The 20,715-nt window shown below is 39.6% G+C and overlaps 1 protein-coding gene across 2 annotated transcripts in view; it reads right to left on the bottom strand.

The window, feature by feature from the left end:
- The window catches only part of adgrl1a (adhesion G protein-coupled receptor L1a), a 94,503-nt gene extending 86,430 nt beyond the window's left edge, over nt 1–8,073 (bottom strand). For both annotated transcript variants that reach the window (XM_010773641.1, XM_010773642.1), the window contains exon 1: nt 7,404–8,073. The gene's annotated coding sequence lies outside the window, so the exon portion shown is untranslated. The remainder of the gene's footprint in view (nt 1–7,403) is intronic.
- Between the last annotated feature and the right edge of the window lie 12,642 nt (nt 8,074–20,715).

The raw sequence follows: 20,715 nt of genomic DNA, 5'->3' as shown, positions 1-20,715 counted from the left end.
ACTGCCCGTCTCTACAGCAGGGTCGGAGTCAGGCTGTGGTCAGGCTTGAATCACATGCTCTATTTATCTCATATTCAGTAGTCTGATCTCCAAGGGAGGTCCAAGATGTCCTGACAATTTGATGACAGAGAAATCATTCTTCCATCTGGTTTTTCACTAGTATATGCAGGTAATACAGGTCATAGAGAATGTGCGTGATAGTAACATTCTAGAGCATACTGACTAAAATATTTATGTAACCTGTTTTTTTGTAGTAAAACATTTAGGGATAACACAACAATGATGGGTGCCCTGCCATTGATTCTACAACGTAAAGTGGATAAGAGTCATATATAGTGTTGTGTTTTTTGTTTTTAGTCTTAGTAGTATCGGACAATCATGTTTGAGCTGGCTTTGGTTAAATGCAGGTAAATAGTCCGTGTGGAGAGCAACAGAGACAGAACCTATTGGCTGGAATGCAATCTCGAAACCCTCCGGCTATCTTCTAAAGATAACGTTTTTATTATCTTAAAAATCTGCTTGTAAACCTTCTGTTGTATAAACAATACAGCTCTAGCCACTGTCTCTCAACCCAAAGAGTTGCTAATCCGATTGATAACGATGAGCAGCGCACCAAAAAATAAGTCTTTGTCCAGAATTCTGATGGCAATATTTGCAGCTGCATGTGAAAATAAAGAGGTTTGAATATTAGGCTTATGTGAGTCACAAAGCCAGAAACATGTCTCCAGATAAATGCTATCGTGTTTATAAATGGGTAAATATGCCACTTCACAATAACAACTTTACAAGTTGATAATATGTCAATGCTGTACCTTAAGGTTGTTCAACTGCCCCCTGTTGGCTGACAAATTCAGTTTGAAAATAAATGTGTGTAATTGCTCTTTAACACCAGTTTGTTTATACTGTAAGCCACTAACCTGATTTCCTTAAACGTTTGGGGATTTTAACAATTGTATGTATGGTCACGAACCCTAAAAAAAATAAACATATTTTTATACTCAGCACTTTTGCAGCACACCGATTAATTTGGCACATTTACAGCGTGAACACAAAGACTAAAATCAGTGTTGTAGTGGATTGATTAAAAATAGCAGCAAAAAAGGTTAATGCACTGTTTCTCTCTTTCACTTTACTGCACAGTGTCAGAGAGGTGAACCTCTGATACCACAAGTGTGGGTTGTATTTTCCTATGGTTTGTGTCCATATGTGCAGAGGAGCAGAGGGCATGAGGATTGGAGAGGAGTGGCACAGGGCAGTCTCAGGTGAGACATGCAAAGTCCCAACATAATTATAATCCTTAATTAATCCACTCTGGATACGCTCCTCTCCCTCTCGCTTTCTCTCTCTCTCTCTCTCGCTGCTGAAGTTCCTTGCTCTAGGTGTTTATGGACTTTTTCCATCACGGTGCACCTCCCCCCTTTCTGTCTCATCTGGCATCTTCTTACTGCATGCATTATGCTCTAGGTGTTTTTGCAGCTGTTTATGAATAAAAGTGCCCTTTGACACCTCTATGTAGGAGCTTCATCTCCCTTACCTCCCTTACCTCCCTTACCTCCCCTACCGTCTCTTTTTTTGTTGCTACCTGCCACCATCCAACACCCATATTGGCAGACGGGCCAACAAACAGCTTTCTTTGGTGCCAGTGTTGTTTCTTGGTGTTGCCTCTTTCACAGCACGGAAACACATGCGCACAAACACTGAGACGCACAAACACAAACATGCTCACTATAGTGAAACACCAGATACTCCAAGGGGAGTACAGCTGACACAAATACGAACCCACCAGAGCTGTCCTCTGTGGAAGACTCAGGTGAGTCTCAGGTGATCATCACTGCTTGTAAGGGCCAGACAGCCAGACACACACCTACACACAAACACACACAGACGGAGTCACTGTTTATGTACACGTCTTTCCTGATTCTGCTGCATGACTGAATGTGTTGATAGCCTAGACGATGTTGAGTAACTTCAATATTAGTCATTGAGTGTGAAGGATCAGTGACAAAAAGCGAGAAATGGATCGTGTAAACTGAGGTGTAATGAAGGAACATGGGAGTCCAGGAGCAGCAGATGAAAGGCCTGTACATGGCACTAAGCTGAAGGTAATGAGGACAAAGGTGTCAGTATTGACGCTGGAAGAGTGAGAGTGCCAGGTGTGAGAAGGGGCGACGACTACTCCTGCCATTACTACTCAGACTCCCACTCTGCCCGCTTTGGCCGAGCCAATTAGAGGGGTTCATCCGCCACTCTGGTCTGCACCCTGCGTCAAGCTATCAGAAAAACATAAGGATTGATTGGACAAGCTATTAGGTCAATTGATCCCTGTTTCCTTTCATCTGTGTGCTCCTCCTTTTTCAGATGGACAGATTGGATCTGGAAAGCTACTCCAATTACCTGAGGACAAGGATTTAACGAAGATAGCCTGATGGACCTTCTCAGCAGTGTTCTCTTTGTGTGTGAGGCTTCCTTTCTAACTCACTCCCTTCCAATCCTCAGTAACCTTGTGTGTAAATGTGGCAAAACATTTGTGTGAAGAGATGAAGAGATGTCATAATCCTGTAGAAATAGAGTTGTTCTTCTTTACTAAAACTTATGAACATGTTTTTGTGTTTCCTGTATCTCTAATGGCATATACCAGCAGTATTCAAACTGCTACAGGTGCAGAAAGATCAAGTCCCTCTCATCTCTGATTTCCCAAAATGGCAGACAACAAGCAGGGCAAAAATGATATTGATTTGTGATCACTACACCAAGCGCCTTAAAAATTGTATCGTGACACAGGGCCTTGAACACTCATTAAAAATATGTAAAGAAATGAAATCGGAAACACGTAGTGAGCTGATAACTTGTATTTAAAGTTGCTTTTAACAACATGAATATACAAATCAGGCAGGATCAAAAGGGCAATCAAAGCCGACCTTAATTAACAGCTAAAAAAACTGCAGTGACAAACTTTTTAAACACCAATTCAGAGTCCCCTTCCCCCTGACAAATCTGTGTAAAACCAAATGAATTGCTGGTGAGGCTGATTGGTCACATTGATTGAGCATCACTGAGTCTTTTCACTGCTGAGCACCAAGTCGTCTTTCAGTCGATAGACACAACCCAAATACACCAGGCACTCAATCCAATGTGTTGCTACATGGGCCCATCCAGCTAATTTAACACCCACTCCATTTATGAAAAAGAGTCCTCATCGATTTTTTCTGTTCATGTGCTTTAGTTGCTCGTGCTCATTTTCGCCATGCAGGCGCCTACACGTGCTCAAGGCTGGCAGCAACTGAATTGAATTAGAGTGTGGTAGGGTTCCTATAAGATTGGCTTCTCAAAGCTCTCACCTTCAGTCTTTCTTCAGATTTAGCAGAGATCACAGTGAAATGTAGATACAGAATGCTGCAAAATGGACGAACACTGCCCAACATTATAGCAACTCGGCACCACAGCAAAGACAATTTCTGCTTCGTACCAATCGCTCTCCCCTACTGCTACCACACTCTGTACTCTTCACCCTTTTTCTATTTTCTTTCTCTCTTGTCATCAATTATCTGTCTCTTTCCAATGTATTAATGGCTGTTCATGCTCCCAAAATGTAATCTAGCATTTAAGTGGAAAACAGTCAACACATTACAAAAAGTCTTAGAAAATATAATAGGGAATTTTTGATTGCAATAACTAGTGCAACAACAGAAAGCCATTTCCACTGTGTTTTGTCGGCAGTGGTAAAACACTGATCAACAATAACTGTCATTATAATCATAATGGCTTTCCTGTAAGGACAAGCCTTGTCATCTTGTAACAACCACATACAGTAGCTGCAACTGCCAGGTAAACAGTGCTGCATACAAAGGGAAGCAGAGAGTGAAAGCTACTAGTTCATTGAAAACAGCAAAAAATATTAGAAACACACGCTACATCTATCCCGGGATCCCTCCACTCTGCACACGGATCACCCACTCAAATGAAACGATATTAGAACATTTGAATCTAGAACCCATTCTGATAAAAGTATCAACCAAAGTGTATCCATTTTGTTTCAAATGTCAGCAAATATGAAATGATGGCGGGACAAATGCAGTACCAAAGTTATTGTGCTAAAGGTCGCAGCCAGTCGTCCAGTTATCAACATGATTTTGAGTGAAATGTCAAAATGATATTTTGAAAAGAAAAATACGTTCCAGATACAATGTTGCAGATCGTTGTTTTGAATGGATTATTATTGCAAATATGGATCATGAACGTGATTATTCAAAATAAATTCCCCTGTACAATGTACCACGAGAAGCCGGGAATCGGCAAAGAAGCTTGGAAGGCTTGTACTTTAGTTCTAATCAGATATCATATCTGGGAGCTTTTTATCATCAAAAGGCAATGATGAGATTACGTTTATCATCAGAATATACTGCCGTGCCAGCATCGAGTTAGCCTGTTCTGTATTGTTACTTAAGATTCTCCCATGATCCCCTCCTGGAGGTTGAACAGGGCAAACAGTGGCAGCATGTGTGTACAGCAGGTAATAGTGTGCGACTGTGTTAAGCAAGTGTGTTACTACATCAGCAACCATCTTGGTAGGATAAATATATATGGGTGTGTGACAACCATACCTTTGCATCACATTTTTTTTAATGTTTTATCTACTTGACTCTCAAACACACACAGGATAAATGCCAAAACTGTGTTTACGCGTTCGAGTTTACTCACAGGACGAACAAAAGGGAAACACAATGAGAGAACAAGTCTCATGGACACGTATTATGTGCTGTTAAGTTTAGCTAAATGTAAGCAGGTTTATATTAATTCATCATCCCTTTTTTTAGTCTGTATTCAAATTCAACAGCAGCGTGTTTTCCCCTAAATGCACGTTTTGCCTGGTTGGGCAACAGAATTTTAGAAATACGTACAATTGAGTTGACTGAAATTAGTAGATCATTAGACAATCTCTTCATTTTGTTATCGAAAGTGGTTTTGCATATACTCTTATTTTTGTAATATATCGGAACAGATAAGGTAACAATAGAGGACACCATTTTGTCTCTGGAGCTGGGGCAGAAAATATTAAATTGAAGACTATTCTATTCTCAAAAATTGAAAATAAACTTAAATTGTGGGTTTGGTGAATTCTCAGAGCAGTCTAGATAATCAGTTATTTTCTCCCTTTTGAATGATGTTGTTTTTCAAGCCAATTGCATCTGTACAATAATGTGCTATTGCTGAAAAACACGCTCATTTCCATTTTCACACCATGTATGAAAATACAAAGATGTCCGTGTCCTTCACAGGTTAAGGACACATTTCCATGCAGTGTCAAAATCAACAATGCTTTATTGATATGTAGTAGTCAATATGTGTCCCTTGCTGTTATTAATAACCATGGAGGGGAAAACTGAGACATTGTCAAATGTTATCGTAACACCTTAAGCCCTCAGCATTTTTTTTGAATTCGGTTATTTTATTCTCACATTATTCTTTGAACCAGCATATATGCAATACATTTAATTGTCTTGAGGGAGTGAAACATCATAGGTCATTTTATGAAATTCATAGCAGAGCAGTATGTTTCTGCCTATTTGCTATTAACATATTCATTAAGTCAGCCTTGTCAAAGAGCTATAGGGTGACATACATATTGCATGAAGAAGAGAAAAAGAAAAGTGCAGAGAAAACATAAGAGTACTGACTCTACTATTGTGTGTGTACGCATGTGCTGGTGTGTGTTGCATACACATGTATATGAAAGCATGTATTTGTTAACTAAATGCAGTTGACAAATACAAATAATTCCGGTTTCTGTTGACAGTATTTCCTTCACAACTAGTGCATTCAACTAAATAATATGTTCGTCAAATCCTGACCACAGTATCGCAGAGCCTCCCAAAACTATAAAGTAAAAAGAGTCTAATTATGATTAGTGACTTATTAAAAGTCTGACTATCATTAATGCCATGCTAATGTATGACTATTATTCACCCATTGAAAGCTGAGAACAATTTTTCTGATGGTGATGTGACACACAGACAAGGGGGAAATAAATCCTTCTGTCTTCCCGGGGAGAGTTTTTGGCAGTAAACCAATTCCAAGTCCGGCTTCTTGAATGCCCAGATAACGCAATCAGACACTTGCAATATTGCTGTTTTACCACCTGAAGAATTTGAATTTCATTCAGCCCCTTCAGAATAGTAGACATGCCAATTTTTCCCTAAGAATTGGCAGGACAAACACAATGCGCCCCGGTGAAATGAGGAAAAGGCTTACCAGCAGAAAATAACAGTTTTTTTAGGGTCTTTCTTGTCTGCCTCCTCAGGTTTAATTTGATCATAATAACATACAAAGAAAAAATCAGGGGGGAAAATCCATCATACAATGTGATGCCTTTTATTAGATGTTTTATTATTAAATTGGGAATTATTTCACAATAGTATTAAATATAAGGGGGCCTCAGTTTTGATCATATGACCCCTAAATATGACTCACATTTGATTAAATGTGGTTATTGATACGAGAGGATTTTTCTTGCTGTGCCTTTTTGCTGTTGTGAGGTGATACATTTATCATTTAAGACATCATGTTGGCCAATTCTACACATTCTTTAATTGGGATTTCAAATTATTAAAAGTTGAGGGGAATTAAACCATGTCTCATTTTGTTGGGGACACACTCAAACTATCCTGAATTCCTCCTGGGGCTCCACAGACACTTTTAGAGAACATGGCCTACAGGTAATCATTTTGTAAGTTACAGGAATAATGCTGCAAATAGGGGAATAGGGGACTACACAGCATAGTTCACTTTAAGGCTGTTCACTTCGTTCTGATGCTTTTATTTATCGAATAATCAATTAAGTACCTATTTATTTCTCTATGTGAAGGAACTTGTGCTCGGATAGAAAAAAAGGAGAACCATGGAGAGGGTTGTTGTACAAATGTGTAGTCCACGTCCCAAAACATCTCTTTCTTTTTTTTGTATACCTTTTCTGGTGAACAATTAAATGAATCACTTATTATTGGCTATTTAACAACCTCAACATACGGCTGTTTTTTTCCAGTGTCACCTGCTCACATTTACTAAACCGAACATTTCTTCCACTGCTCTGCTTTTATGGGACAAGAAAAACGAACGATTTACTGTTCACGCGACAGTGAAATGCACAGGCCCATAAACTAGAGCCCTACTCTCAAATCCAACTAATTTAGGGTATCAAGCACGCATGTTTAATATGAGGCGACTGCTGTTGACGCACCGTAAACACGAACTCCGTGTCTGTCAAAGCATAATATATTAATCAATACATCGGCTTACATGCCTGAAAACCTCATGCAGCTTGATGCTGGAAGCCTGCGTAGTGCACATTACATGGTATTATTGTCGCTCTGGTATTAAGAACATATAAAACGGTGCTTCGTTCCTACCTTGATTCCTCCAATCTCCTTTTCTTGATGCCTCAGTGTGTCTCATTCATTCTCGCTTCCCTCCTCACTTGCCTCCTTCCCCTTCTCTTCCCCTCTGGTTATCACTCGTTTTCTCCTCTCAGGTCCCGTCTTCGTGCGGATGCATAAGAATTAAAAAGGAATAGCCTGCTATCTTAAAGACAAACCAACGAAAAACGAGAGAGGGGGAAAATCCTCCCGACTTCAAATATGATAAAGGCAGTAGGGGGAAATCCTCATGGACAGAGCAGATTCTCGCGAAAATGCGCCTGTGTGGGCATTAAAATAAATAAAAGCGACGACACCATTGTCCTGCTGCTTATCAACAGTAATAACATGGGAGTTTCTACGGCGTTACGTGGTCAAGGAAATGAATAATAACACACATGAAGTTGTTATCGTGTTGTCCGTCCTTCGGTAAGCAAATGTGCCACCGTCGCAAAACGTCTGCGTAATATAAATCAGACTCTTGGAGGTCTGCTATGAATCTGCACGCAGAACGCTTCCTTTTCAAACTGTCGTCTATTATTCACCTTTATGTGCTGATGCAGTCTCAAAAAAGCTAAACGGTTGGAAATCACCCGTTCAAAGTCGGATAGTCTACACAGGCCATCAGCGGTTATGTTGTGCGTCCTGACGCACCGAGCGGATCACTAGTCTATAGTTTCCCTCTTCGTCGGCAAGCAGCGCACACTCTCATCAGGACCATTTACACCGTATTTTTCAAACGCTGCAGTTCTGCACCAGGCCTATTGCAACCTAGCGCATTCATCATTGCCTTTCACATACAGTTTGGTGGCCGAGAGACAGTTTCGAGACAGTTTTTATAACCAACCCATACGTAAAGCGGGAAAATGTGCCACTTCAGCCCGCCCACTACATTGCTTCCTCTCTAACACTAGTTCTTTCTCCTTTTTTAGGTTTCCAGACGCATGTGATTTCCCAAGTTGGGTGAGGGTCATTTGTGGTTTCCCTGCACCTAATTCATTAGGGTAATTCTACAGAAATACATAAAGTAAATATATAAAGTGCCTATCAAATTAAATGTTCTTAGATATGGTTTCTTATATGTTTTAGCAATCAAATAGCCTTCACTTATATTACATTTGCATCCACTGTATTACTTTAAGATGTTTTTCAATGGGAGAAAAAGTAGATTGTACATTGTATTTCAGAGAATATTTTAGGTGAGTGATAAAAATGTGCTAGAAAAGACTGTACCCTTTTCATATGGATCAATCTACGCTCAGTTATTTGATAAACAAAGCTGTCATAACAATTTGCGTTAATCTTACATGCACCTGTACAACAACAAAAAACTCATCTGTATTATGAGACTTGTGCGCACTTAAGCGCACCATGTTGAATTTAAAAGCATCTCAATGGGCTTTCCAGATTTGTTTTCCTTCGTTTTACAGCACTACAGACACTGTGACAAAAGAAAGATTCTGAGAGGGAATAAAATCCTTCTAAGATTGTGTGTTGCCCCTGTGCACAGTTGAGGTTTTCTAAAGATGATACTTTTCCGGTACTTCCACTGACAGACAAGATGCTGAAGACTCAAGATGAACAGGCTGAAGGAATGTCATAACAGTTCAGGATCTCGTCAGGATGCTCACAGGTGAGAATAAAGACTGTAAATAATCTGACCAACACAAACTTAAGAACAATATAAAAACCTGTTACTGGAACTGTAAAAATTACTACAGCACATACAAAATACTCTATGGGGAAGAAGTGAGTGAGAGGGGATGACACTCAGCAACCGTTTTGAGCCATGTTAAAACTCTTGAAAGTACATGGTGTTCCTGAGCCTACTGAACTACCACACTAAGCAGTCAGGTTTCTCATAGTTTTTCTCCTGGAGGTATAAATAGAAAACTGGCCAGACGCCATAGTCTTATTCTACTGTGTGTTAAGAAACAGTGGCAGTGCAGGAGGTCGGTACTATTATACTGCACAAAGTAATTGACAAATCAATAAATCACTTACGTACAGTGTTTGTTTGTAATTAGCGACCTTGCCTTATTTCTCTTGCCATTTAAGTGATACATCAAAGGCCATATGTGTGATACATAGTAGGTACATCAGCCATGTACAACCACATAATAATATAAAATATACCCATTCTACAAACTGCATATCCTTTATGTCCACTGCATAATTTATTCCATATACTGTATCACATTTTATTATACCGCTTAGTTGAATACTAGACTCTGATTGGTCAATTGGGACAATCCAGAGGTTGAACATTTTTGTTTTTAGACCGCTGCTAAAAAGAAGAGACCGTTGCTAAGGATGATCAAGGGACTATGAGCATATCAATCCGCAGAAAGAATTCCAGGAAAATTAACATCAGCTGTGGACAACAAATATAAGACTACTTTTTGAATATTATTTGGTATAAATGTAGAGAGCACAAAACATCATGTTGGTTTATTCTCATGATAACATGTCCCCAGTAGGAACGAGGTTAGAAGACAGAGCACTGGAAGTTAGAGAAATCAGCAGAAGAAGATAAACAGGAAGTAAACACTAACGGGAACACGGTGGGCTCTGGCGATGTTTAAAGTAATGGTTAATGGATAAGAAAATGTGAAGAGGACATTTACAGAGAAACTTGATCGGTGAATCACTTTAAGTTGTCGCCGCAGTTCCAAACGTTGGTACGCCGTGGAACAGACTATTATAGCGAAAGTAATCGATCATTTTTAAATCAATAAAATAATTTGTAATCAATATTCTGAGTCATTGTTTAATTTAGAAGGTAGCCGTTTAATGAACGCCTCACTGCACTTTATCCCTTACAAGATAAAGATCACAGCACAGAGGAATGTGTTGCAACAGGAGGAAGAAATATAGAGTTATGATCATATTTAAAAGTTTTCTTCCTTAAGCCTTCATCACTATACATTTTCACTAGCTCCTTTAGTAGCCTGACTTAAATACTATATGAAAACATAGTGTAACAGTTGCTGTAAATGTTAAAAGCTGCAGGTATATATATGCTGCTATATAAAGAAATCTAATTTCTTGCCAGCAGTACTAGATATTGTGGATTTATAGCAGTGTTTGGTCTATGTGTGTCGGCTACACTAGATGAGATCCTCTAACCTACATATTCTTTGCAATGATTGCACCAGTCCGCAGTGCATGTTGCAACTTTTCTCTCCACGCTGTAAATGCCTTTGTCAGTTTCCATTATGATAGCTAATATTGGGCTCTACACGCCCTTACATGTTAGCCTTCTGTCACACAGTCCCCACTCTGTTATGCTGTTCTCCAATTCAGTCAATTGACCTTCATGGATCGCCTGACTCATTGTGGCAATAAACAGCATAATGTAGTTTGTGCTCTCTTGCAGTCATACACTCTATCAGGATTTCATTTTCAAGATCAGATCTTATTAATGCAAAGTCACAGTGCTTTGGGCAAGACTGTATGCAAACATCATCAACGCCACTGTCCAGAAAGGACCACTGAGAACCAAATGTGGACAGATTTACAGCATCAGGGCATTCTTTGCACAGTCTAAGCAGTTGTTCACCCCGGTCTCTTAGCAACAACAATAGTGAATGCACATAATTAAATGCTGATTGACCAGCTCAACAGAAACAGTGGTCCCTTGTTACAAATACTGCACGTTGCACTGCTTGATCATTCAACTCCAAAATAATATAATCATAGAAAGTCAAATGGTCAAAGAAAAATCTAAGCTTTGAATGTGGTTTATCAAACCTGGATAAAATGACATTAAGTTGTGAGCACAAATGTTATTTTCTAGTAATGCAGGCTAAATATTTTCATATATGGTAGTTTTAACAATGAATATCTTTTTGGGAAACCTCTACACATGTATACAAATACACTATAGGCCAACTGTTACTTGGCCTGTAGGGAAAACAAAATGTACATGAAGACATTTCCAAACATATGGATTGTCACTGTGCAAAGTTCCTTAGATATTAGTATCATCTACCTTTCCAGACTTCAGTTGGCCCTTTGCAGGTACACATAACACGATATAAAGTGATTCAAAGTCAAAGTTAAGGATGACATTAAATTGCTCCTCATTTTAGTATTCAGAATTGTTGTATTGTCTGAAGAGGCTCTCAAATAAATGGATGCAACCCAGAAACATGAATAAAAAAACAGATTTTTTTTTGGAGAGGATATACTGAATCAAAGTCCTGCTTTTTTCCAAAAAAATTGAGACTACATCATAATTGGTTTCCTACTCCCGCCTTAATAAGATCATCTAGATAAGTATTGATAAATGCAGTGGTTAAAATGCAGAGGATGGGAAAACATTGAATGAAGTCTAAGATAGGGGCCTGCGAGCTGCGACTGTGTAGCTTTGTAGTGGTTGTGTGCTGGTGTGCAGGGACGTTCTGAATAAATTCATTCAGACTCGACCATGACTGTGAACATTTCCGTCATTGTTGATAATAATTTGTTTTGTTCACTTGAGTTCCATGTTGCATTTATATTCTCAATAGAGCGATGTCTTGCATGATAACACATACATTATCAACAAAGAATCAGTGGTCCTGGATGCCTGAATATCTCATATTATTTTCTAAAGAAGGAGAAAATGGAGTCATACAGCTGGCACATTTTAATTTGTTCTAGCTCATGTTTGATTAATGCCATTTTTTTCTAGTCAGAGCTCATGTTTATGCAGCACCATTATTTACATAACACCTTGCCCTATTTGCAAATAGCTCCTATTTCCACAGTTGTGATCTTCTTTCACACAAAACATAAAAAGTATTTTTTTTGTAATGACACCTTGTTGGGAAAGAACCGTATCAAATAATCACTCCAATATTTTTAAAATTAATATATCTTTTGGGTTAGAATACAGTTGTTATAACTGGACTGATATGACTGACCATTTGTATACTCAAACCTAAATCCATAACTTTAAAACATTCAGTTCAATACAAATCCTTTTTATGCACTTTGATTGTATTATATAGGTGGCACATTATTCGCCAAAATACCTGCATTTATTTTCGACACATTTCTATACTGTTGAATCATGGATGAAGATTAAGGTTTAGAAAAATCGATAATAGTCAGCTGCATATATGGTTTGACCAAAACAAAAGGTTTCTCTTATAAGGAACTTACTGGGGAACCAAAATATTGGATTAAAAAATTATGTAATCATATTATTGCAATTTGAACAAATCCAATAGATGTTTAGGCCCCCAAAACATAAGTTTAGACCAAAAAAATTACTTACCAGGAAGGCTTCTCAATTAGCTAATTTCCCCTCCTCGACTCCCTCCTCGACTCCTATCCTTGTGTCTTAGTCCCGCCCACAGGAGATGCGAGCGGAGGAGTCGAGGAGGGGAACCGAGGAGAGAGGAGTGGAAGCAGCAGGCGTTTGGAGAAAAGAGAAATCTCAATTTAATTCATTCACAGTGCGGTATAATGAGACAATAACAGGTCGCTGGTCGCTGAAATGGGGAATTGAAATTACGGTCCAAAAGTTTTATTTACAAGTATTAAAAGTAAACATAGGACACCAAACCAACTGAGACCTGTCTGTCCGCCGCATCTGCGCACTGTACAATAGGGCTGCACGATTTGGGGAAATAATCGAATTGCGATTTTTCTGACAAATACTGCGATTCGATTTGCGATATTTGTTTTTAAGCGACCCAACGGAAGTTTATTGTAAAATGCGGCCATATCTCCGGCTAAGAAGGTCGTATCAACGTGCTCCCGTCTCTAGCACCCCCGCAGCCCGAGCTACGACTGAAAGAACTAAACTTACATGAAACGTCCGTTGGGTTGCTTTAAAGTCAAGCTTCAGTTTAAGATTCACCCTGTAATAGATGTAAAACATGTGATGGAGCATTACTAACCTGACTCAGATGGTTTGTTTCACCAAACCATCTAGGAAAGCTCCATTGGAAGCCATTTGGGAAAGGGCAGGCACTTTCAAAAATACTTGGCAGGTGATTGGATCAATCTGTCTATCACCTTCTCTCATGGGCCACTTCTGATTGGTTAACAATGGCTGGTACATGTGAAGCACAGCACTTCTGAAAAAAAAATTATAATAATAAATAAAATTTAAAAAATTGTAATTTCTTTTTTTAAATCGCAGGCTTTTACGATTTGATAATCGCATCATTTAAAATCGTGATTTCAATTTAAAATCTATTAATCGTTCAGCCCTACTGTACAACACAAACCTACACACTGTTCAACACACACCAACACACTGTAATCTACAACACACACCTACACACTGTACAACACGCACCAACAGCTCCTAAAGCATAATCAGGCTACAGGAGCCGTTGTGTATTTTATTATGTGTAGCACTAAATGGTTTTAGAAAAATATTGACTCTTTGTTTGTAGATATCTACTAAACTAAAGCAAATAAAGAGAGTAATGTAGGCCTGTTCTACTGAGTGATATATAGTATACACACTGCTCTGCTTTCTGCACGGACGTCACAGCTGTTCTCTCTGTAAACATTGCGTCGCATGAAAGCAGTTAATAAAATAATATCCAGGGGATGCATGCAGAGCTGTCATTGGCTGAGATAAGTCCGGCCGTGTCACTCTCTTTGAAACATCACTGTTGCCGGAAATATATCTGCGGAGCAGCCGTGGAGGACCCAATGGCAGTGTATCCTCGATTATAGCTCCTCCAGAGAGCTTCCTCGATGCTCGATGCTCGGTCCTCGATGTGCATTTAGAGAAATGAGATGTCCTTCAACATGGCGCGCTGAAATCCATTTCCGGGTCAATACCGGAGGACCGAGGAGTCGAGGAGTCGAGGAGGGGAAATTTGAGTATTGAGAAGCCTTCCAGTTGTGGTATTTTAAGGAATTTTTGGCCCTCTTGCATGCCATCTTGAAAATTAAAAATCTCTAGTGATCAGATTTTGGTAGACTTTTAGTATGTTATTAGGGACACCTAATACTACACAAAACTGTAAAGAAACCTTTTGTTGCAATTTTTGGGGTAATGTGTTTTTTTTTTCATATATGCAGCCGCCTATATCTTATTTGTGATCAAATGAAATAAACTACTACAGAACCATTATCACTGGAGGGAGTCTCTGTGGACTTTCATACAAGCCCTGTATCGCACATACAGTGTAGTGTAGTACAAGTCCTGTAGGCGTAGATATGAACGCAGTGGCAGGAAAGGAAACTGTACGGCATTTCCAGTAGTGAAAGGGAAGAAACCAATGAAAAGGGTTTAAAAGTCCAACAAAGCCAAACAGACGTCAGTATTTGGAGCCAGCAAAGCGTTGGTGTAACACCTCAGCTTTTATATAGCAACCCTGTGACCGCCGAAGCGCTTTTCCCATCATGCTCTTTCCATTGGATGGATGTTCACAGCAAATGCAGCATTTCAACAATTTCAGAGACCACATCCATAAAGACACCCCAACCACCACCCCCCCCTCTCTCTCTCCCTTTTTCACTCACCCTCTCAATCTTGCTCTCTTTTTCACTCGCTGTGTCTCTGTGTCTCACTTTCCCTTTTGCAATATGACATAGTCCATTATCTGCTCTTAGTACTAATTGGTGTATTAACGCCATGCTGTGGGTGACACAGTGAGAGAGAGAGAGATCGAGAGAGGGAGAGAGAGGGAGAGAGAGAGAGAGAGGGAGAGAGAGAGGAATACGCAAGATGAATATGGATGAGGCAGAAGCAGGGCGGGAGCGAGGCTCTGGGGGAGGCAAGTACAGAGTGATTCTGCGTGAGTGAGAGAGAATGTGAGGCCAAGGTAAATCTTTTCAGCTACACAAGTGGTTAAGAGCAGCACGGCAAAAATGACAAGTGAAGGGGGGGAAAAAAGAGAACCATTCTGTAATGGCTTGTGTTTTTTTTTTTCAGTTGGCCTTCTCTGTATCCCTTTCTATCCTGCTCTCACCGTCACCACTTTCAACCCAATTATCCACTTTCTCTGGCGCCACTGGCAGCATATGGAAATGTAAATTGCAGGCAAAATGTTTTTTTTTCTTTCAAAAGCTGTGGAAGGTAAGCAGCTCTTGACGATAGGGAGAGTAGGAGGGAGAAAAGGAAGAGATGACAAACAACTGAAACTGAGGGACCGCCTTTAGTCCCAATAGCTTGTCAGTATTGCTACTTTATCAGATACACAAATCCACCCACGGGAGGGGATCTAATAGACTGGGGTTGATTTTATACTGCTGCACATATACAAACAGTGAAGACAGAATACGGTTTGGGTGAAAGCGGATAGATAAGTCTTTATATTATATTTATAGTGGACACTCTCAAGAGTTGTGAAAATGGACATGTTCAAATATTCCATATACGGAAAAGCACACTCTCAGGCTCACACATGCAGTGCCAAATTCACACGTTTAATTATATGCAGAGGCTCCAACACAGTTGCACCAGAGGTACACTTCCTCTGTGCTTGAGAGGCTTTTCAGACCGGGGCCAGGATGTAAGCCCTCAGGCTGGTGAATAGCTGCTGAAGCTCAGGATGCAGAGATCAAAAGGTGCTCATCATCTCCCATGCATGTGACATTGAGACATGTACAGGCTGATTATTCCGATAAGCAGGTCTATCCTCAGGAGTGGAGGCAAAATGGAGGCGAGTGTTTTGTTCATTATCATTAAGATCTGGCTTTTTTCTCTGTTCACCTCTCTTCTCTCCACATGCTCATTCCACCCCCGCAGTGCTGATGAAGCCAACTTCTCAAATCCGCAATTTGCTCAATTATTTTCAATTATCCCGCCATCGCTGCTTCTATCATTCCCCTTAGTTCAATTCTGAGCAGAAATCACTTGTTGATTGACAGCAAAGGCCAATTAGAGGCGGGAGGAAAACTCAAACCCCTACGGTAATTAGTGCTGATTGGTGTCACACAGACGTTTTACAGGCCCTACCCACAGAGCAGGAACCCTTGTACTGATAGATATCCTTTTAACTATACAGTACATACACTCATGCCTTATCACCAGCATACTGTATATTTTAAATGGGTTCCTGCTTGGGTAGCTTGTTTGCAGAATGGCATAATGATGTTTTATAAGGTTTCTTTACATGCCCAAAGGAAAATGAAGTACTGTGAGAGCTTTCAAAGGGAGTGTTGAGATGGTGTGAATTTCTGTCTACCAAGAGCACCATGTCTGTGTGCCTTTAGCACATTAACTTCAAGGTAGTGCTATCTCAAGGCTTTAGAAAACTCTTCAGTAGTAGGCACAGGAATCAATGATGAACTGCTTTTGAGCACGACAGAGAAACCGGCAAATTCAATATACCTTCAGCAGTTTTGAACTTAATATAGGGTAGTTCAGGCAAAATAGAAAATCAGTTACTTCATATATCTTTGTTTAGCTGTGCATCTATGCTTACTTAGGTTGTGCATGCAGTAATGTATTTATTTCTGTATTATGGAGGCTGTAATTAATGTTAATACTGTTGTTACAGGAGTAACATGGTCTACAGTGTTATTGATTGTTTTTTATTTGAGGAATTATGGAGACAACTAACAGATATGGTTCATTTATATACGAGTCAGTTTCTCAAAGAAGCACAGGGGATGGTCAATGCTTAACTAATGTGATGTTTAATTTTGTTTTATTTACCATCTTGTCATGACACTCCCGCAAATGTGCAATAATACAAAACACTCATTCAATACAGCTTCATTTAGAGTCACCTTGGGTTACTTACATTTTAGAAAATGCACCCCTCTCAGTTCCCATATGTCAGCACTTTATTTGCATAATTTATTTAAAGCAGTGTATCTATTTTCTTCAAGACTAAAATGATGTTAAATAGATCATTTTATATGACCAACACCATGATGAATTCACAGAATCATCACCGTTGAAATACTAATAAACACTGGAATTGTGTACTTCAAATGACACCAGTTTATTAAAGTATCTTAATGATGTTATTCTTGATTGTGAAATTTCCATAACCTATGTGCAACACTCACGTGGAAATTTGCATTAACAAACAAACATATTTCATGAGAATATGAATATAAAAAGACCATTTAATTCGTATTTAATTCGTACCTGTTACTACCAGAGCACTTCCATTTGTATACCTGAATGAATGTGAATCATGCACTCTTTTCACTTAATATCTTCATTTTATAATCACAAGGTGACACATTGTACGAAAAGAATGCCATTCTTCGGCTTCTTTAGCCAACATTCCCATTGTTGTAAGCTGTTTTCGCAGATCTACGGTTGAGCTGTTGACCTTCTATAGTTTGACATTTCTTTACTAAACCACCTAAACAGTCTCTCTTTTGTGCTGCCCTTTAAGAAGCAGTTCACGTGGGCCACATACTGACTGGTGCTGTTGTTTGTGATGAGTGGGCCGCCTATGCAAGCAGTGGTTACTCAAGACTCCCCTGATGACATTATGTGCCTAATGAGTTTTAATTGGGAGGAGATCTTAACTTGCAGGCCTAATTGCATCTGATTAAAGACAATATTAGTTTTATTGCTGGCAAATTGGATAGGGAGGGTGGTTGGAGGGGTTTTGGAGGGATCGATGGTGTCCTTGTGGAAATATCCTAAATGTCCTCCAAATAGTGATGAAGAAAGGGAACAAAAGCATAAGAGGAGGAAGGGCCAGGTGAAGAAATACTCAACATGCAGTGATAATGTGTTAAGGGGATCTGTGAAAGGGAAGGGATAAGATGGTTGGCTGAAGGTTAAGAACTCATCCAGAACAACTCTTTAGCTCTCACCTCTTCAGCGTTTGAGGACAAATTCTGTGATTGTGTAAAAACAAAAAGCACACTTTTTCATTGAAGTCTAAGAAAAAAAAGAGAAAATAATATCATGGATGACTCCATTACACATTTCTTAGCTCTTGATTGCCCCACCTGCTTCCCAACTGCTCCAACGTTCACTCCCCAATAGCTGAACTGCTAGAGCCTCATACTTCTGTAATGTGTCTTTTTGACTCAGTCTAATTTGCCTTATTTCCTTAAAGCTAACTGAGTTATTATCATAATTATGCATTTGACTTGCACCATATGAAAACAGAATCATGCACGTTTGCCTGCATACATAAACACATACAGTGCTTGTTGCCTCTCCATGCCGTCATAAATATGTGCCCTGCACTCTGCGGTGATTTAAAGCTAGACACAAGAGAGTATAGTAAATTATGCGTGTATGAGGCTTCATTTCCTCCTCTTCTTAAGCACTTGCTTAATTGCCATTCTCACCTGAGCAATTGTATAATTTCCTTTATTTTTCTCCTCCTCTGCCCAGAATATGAGTCTATAATGAGCTGTGGGTGTCCCCCAAAGCTAAGCCTAGCGCCTTGAAATAGGTTTCACTAATTTACCAATTAGTCATAAGATACAATTAGTGTGCAAGTTCCCTAAGTCCATGAGTGCCCCCACCAACGGCCTCCCCACTTTGATTGTTCAATCTCTGCAGTGATCATCACTCCATTACTTGGCTCGTGCTCTCGAGCCTGCTTTTTTCAGCCTCGCTACCAAAGCAAGGTCCCACCTGCACTTTGGATATTACTCTAACCCTATGTGCCTCAGAGGGAATCGGTGAGGGAGTGGGAGTGTGTGAATGTGTCTACGTCCGCAGCTCTGGGTTTCTGTTTAAGTGCAGCTGGGACCGGTTTCACTGACCAGGAGGATGAGAGTTGGCGAGGGATGGAGGGAGGGGGGATCTGAAGACTAGAAAACTTATGAGAACCGAGATAAGTTACCAAGTAAAAAAGTGAAAGTTTGCTGCTGGAGGTGCAAATCTAATTTATGGTTAGAGAATACTGTGCTGTTTCTCTCCTTGGTTTGCTTAGCCATTAAAACTAAACCTGAGGACAAATAGGAAATATGGAAAGAACAACAAATATCAACGCTACTGTGCTCGCAGTTGGTTGTTATTATGCTGTGCGTGAAGGTCTGGGGAAAAAGCAATCAATACATGAGAGGTCATTTGTCAATGCCTGTTTCTGTGCAAGGACGGTTCTTCTTTTACGGCAACAGAGTTCTTGTATTGTAGCTACAGTAAATTCCCTCCTGTTTTCATCATATTAACATGCATGTAAGTGCTTTTAAAGAGAACATGAAAGGATACATGACTGCTGAGGGAAACAATTGATTAGAAATAAATATTGATTCGTTTTTAAGGTTAGTAATAATCCTCCCTGCGATGGAACTTTGGCAGGTTAAAGGAAGTTTGCATCTATACAGAAAGAGACAGTCAAATGCATCAGATTGATGAGCCTTCGTGCACCTTTGGCCATCTCTATCTATCAAAATAGTAGATATTAAGGTTTGTGAAAATACGAAAAATATCAATAAGATTGTGTCTAAGGGTGAAAATGTGAATCTATTGTCAGGTTTACAAAGGGATGAATGGTGTGTGTGCAAAATGTGTTTTGCTCAGGAATATGGATAATTTGTATGAAATACAGTGACCATGATTTAGCTTCAGCCTCTTCTCAGTTATCAGAGGCTGAGGCAAGAGTTTTTCAGTCAATTGCAGTCGCCATGAGGGGACACTTAGAGTGTGATCACACCAAACATGTTTGTAGCGGTCTGTTGGAACTGTGGAAACGTTGTATTTATCATTTGAATGGGCCAGAACAATGGCATTCACTCTCCAAATAACAGCAAATAACTATGCTGAGGCTGAGGGGAGGGCTGAATATGTGATCGAAGGAGACACTCTCTCTATTAACTGTGCTTGCAAAGTAGTTTGCTTTCACAGTTGACTACAGGCAAGCCACTTCCAACAGACGTGTGTAAACCGAAGTACAGATTACAGACTCTTTATAGTCCTATTGGTAATGACTCACTTTGCATCACATAGTTAAGCTCTCTTTTATACCTTTTCCTTTTATCATTGCTGATGAATACAAGCCAAAAAGTTCAGATTGATTTTTCAACACCATGGTCATATCAGTAATCACTAATGTGTGGACAGCCAAAAGAACCCACATAAACAAGTCAGATAATAATACAACCACGAATAGCTCATTTGAATACAGCTGGGAAATAGCAGACTCCAGATCAGTGTAGCAATTATATGGAGAGTTAAAGGTCCCCTATTATACTGTTTTTCATCAATATATTATAAGTCTCAGATACAAAACATGTCTCTCAAGTGTTTGGCTCTAAATACCAAACAGAGCATTGTAGCATCCCATAATCCCCTCTGTTTCAGCCCTGTTTCAAAAGTGCTGATTCTCTGTCTGTTACTTTAGATGAAAAATAAGGAGCCCCTCCCCACGCCCCTCTGAGAGATATTTGGTTAAAAAGAACACAATGGTGC

The sequence above is a fragment of the Notothenia coriiceps genome, unplaced genomic scaffold, assembly GCF_000735185.1.
Source record: "Notothenia coriiceps isolate Sejong01 unplaced genomic scaffold, NC01 NC01_scaffold00012796, whole genome shotgun sequence".
In the NCBI taxonomy this organism is placed as follows: domain Eukaryota; kingdom Metazoa; phylum Chordata; class Actinopteri; order Perciformes; family Nototheniidae; genus Notothenia; species Notothenia coriiceps.
Note: the sequence above shows the minus strand (reverse complement) of the source record. Positions and strands in the feature narration are given on the sequence as shown.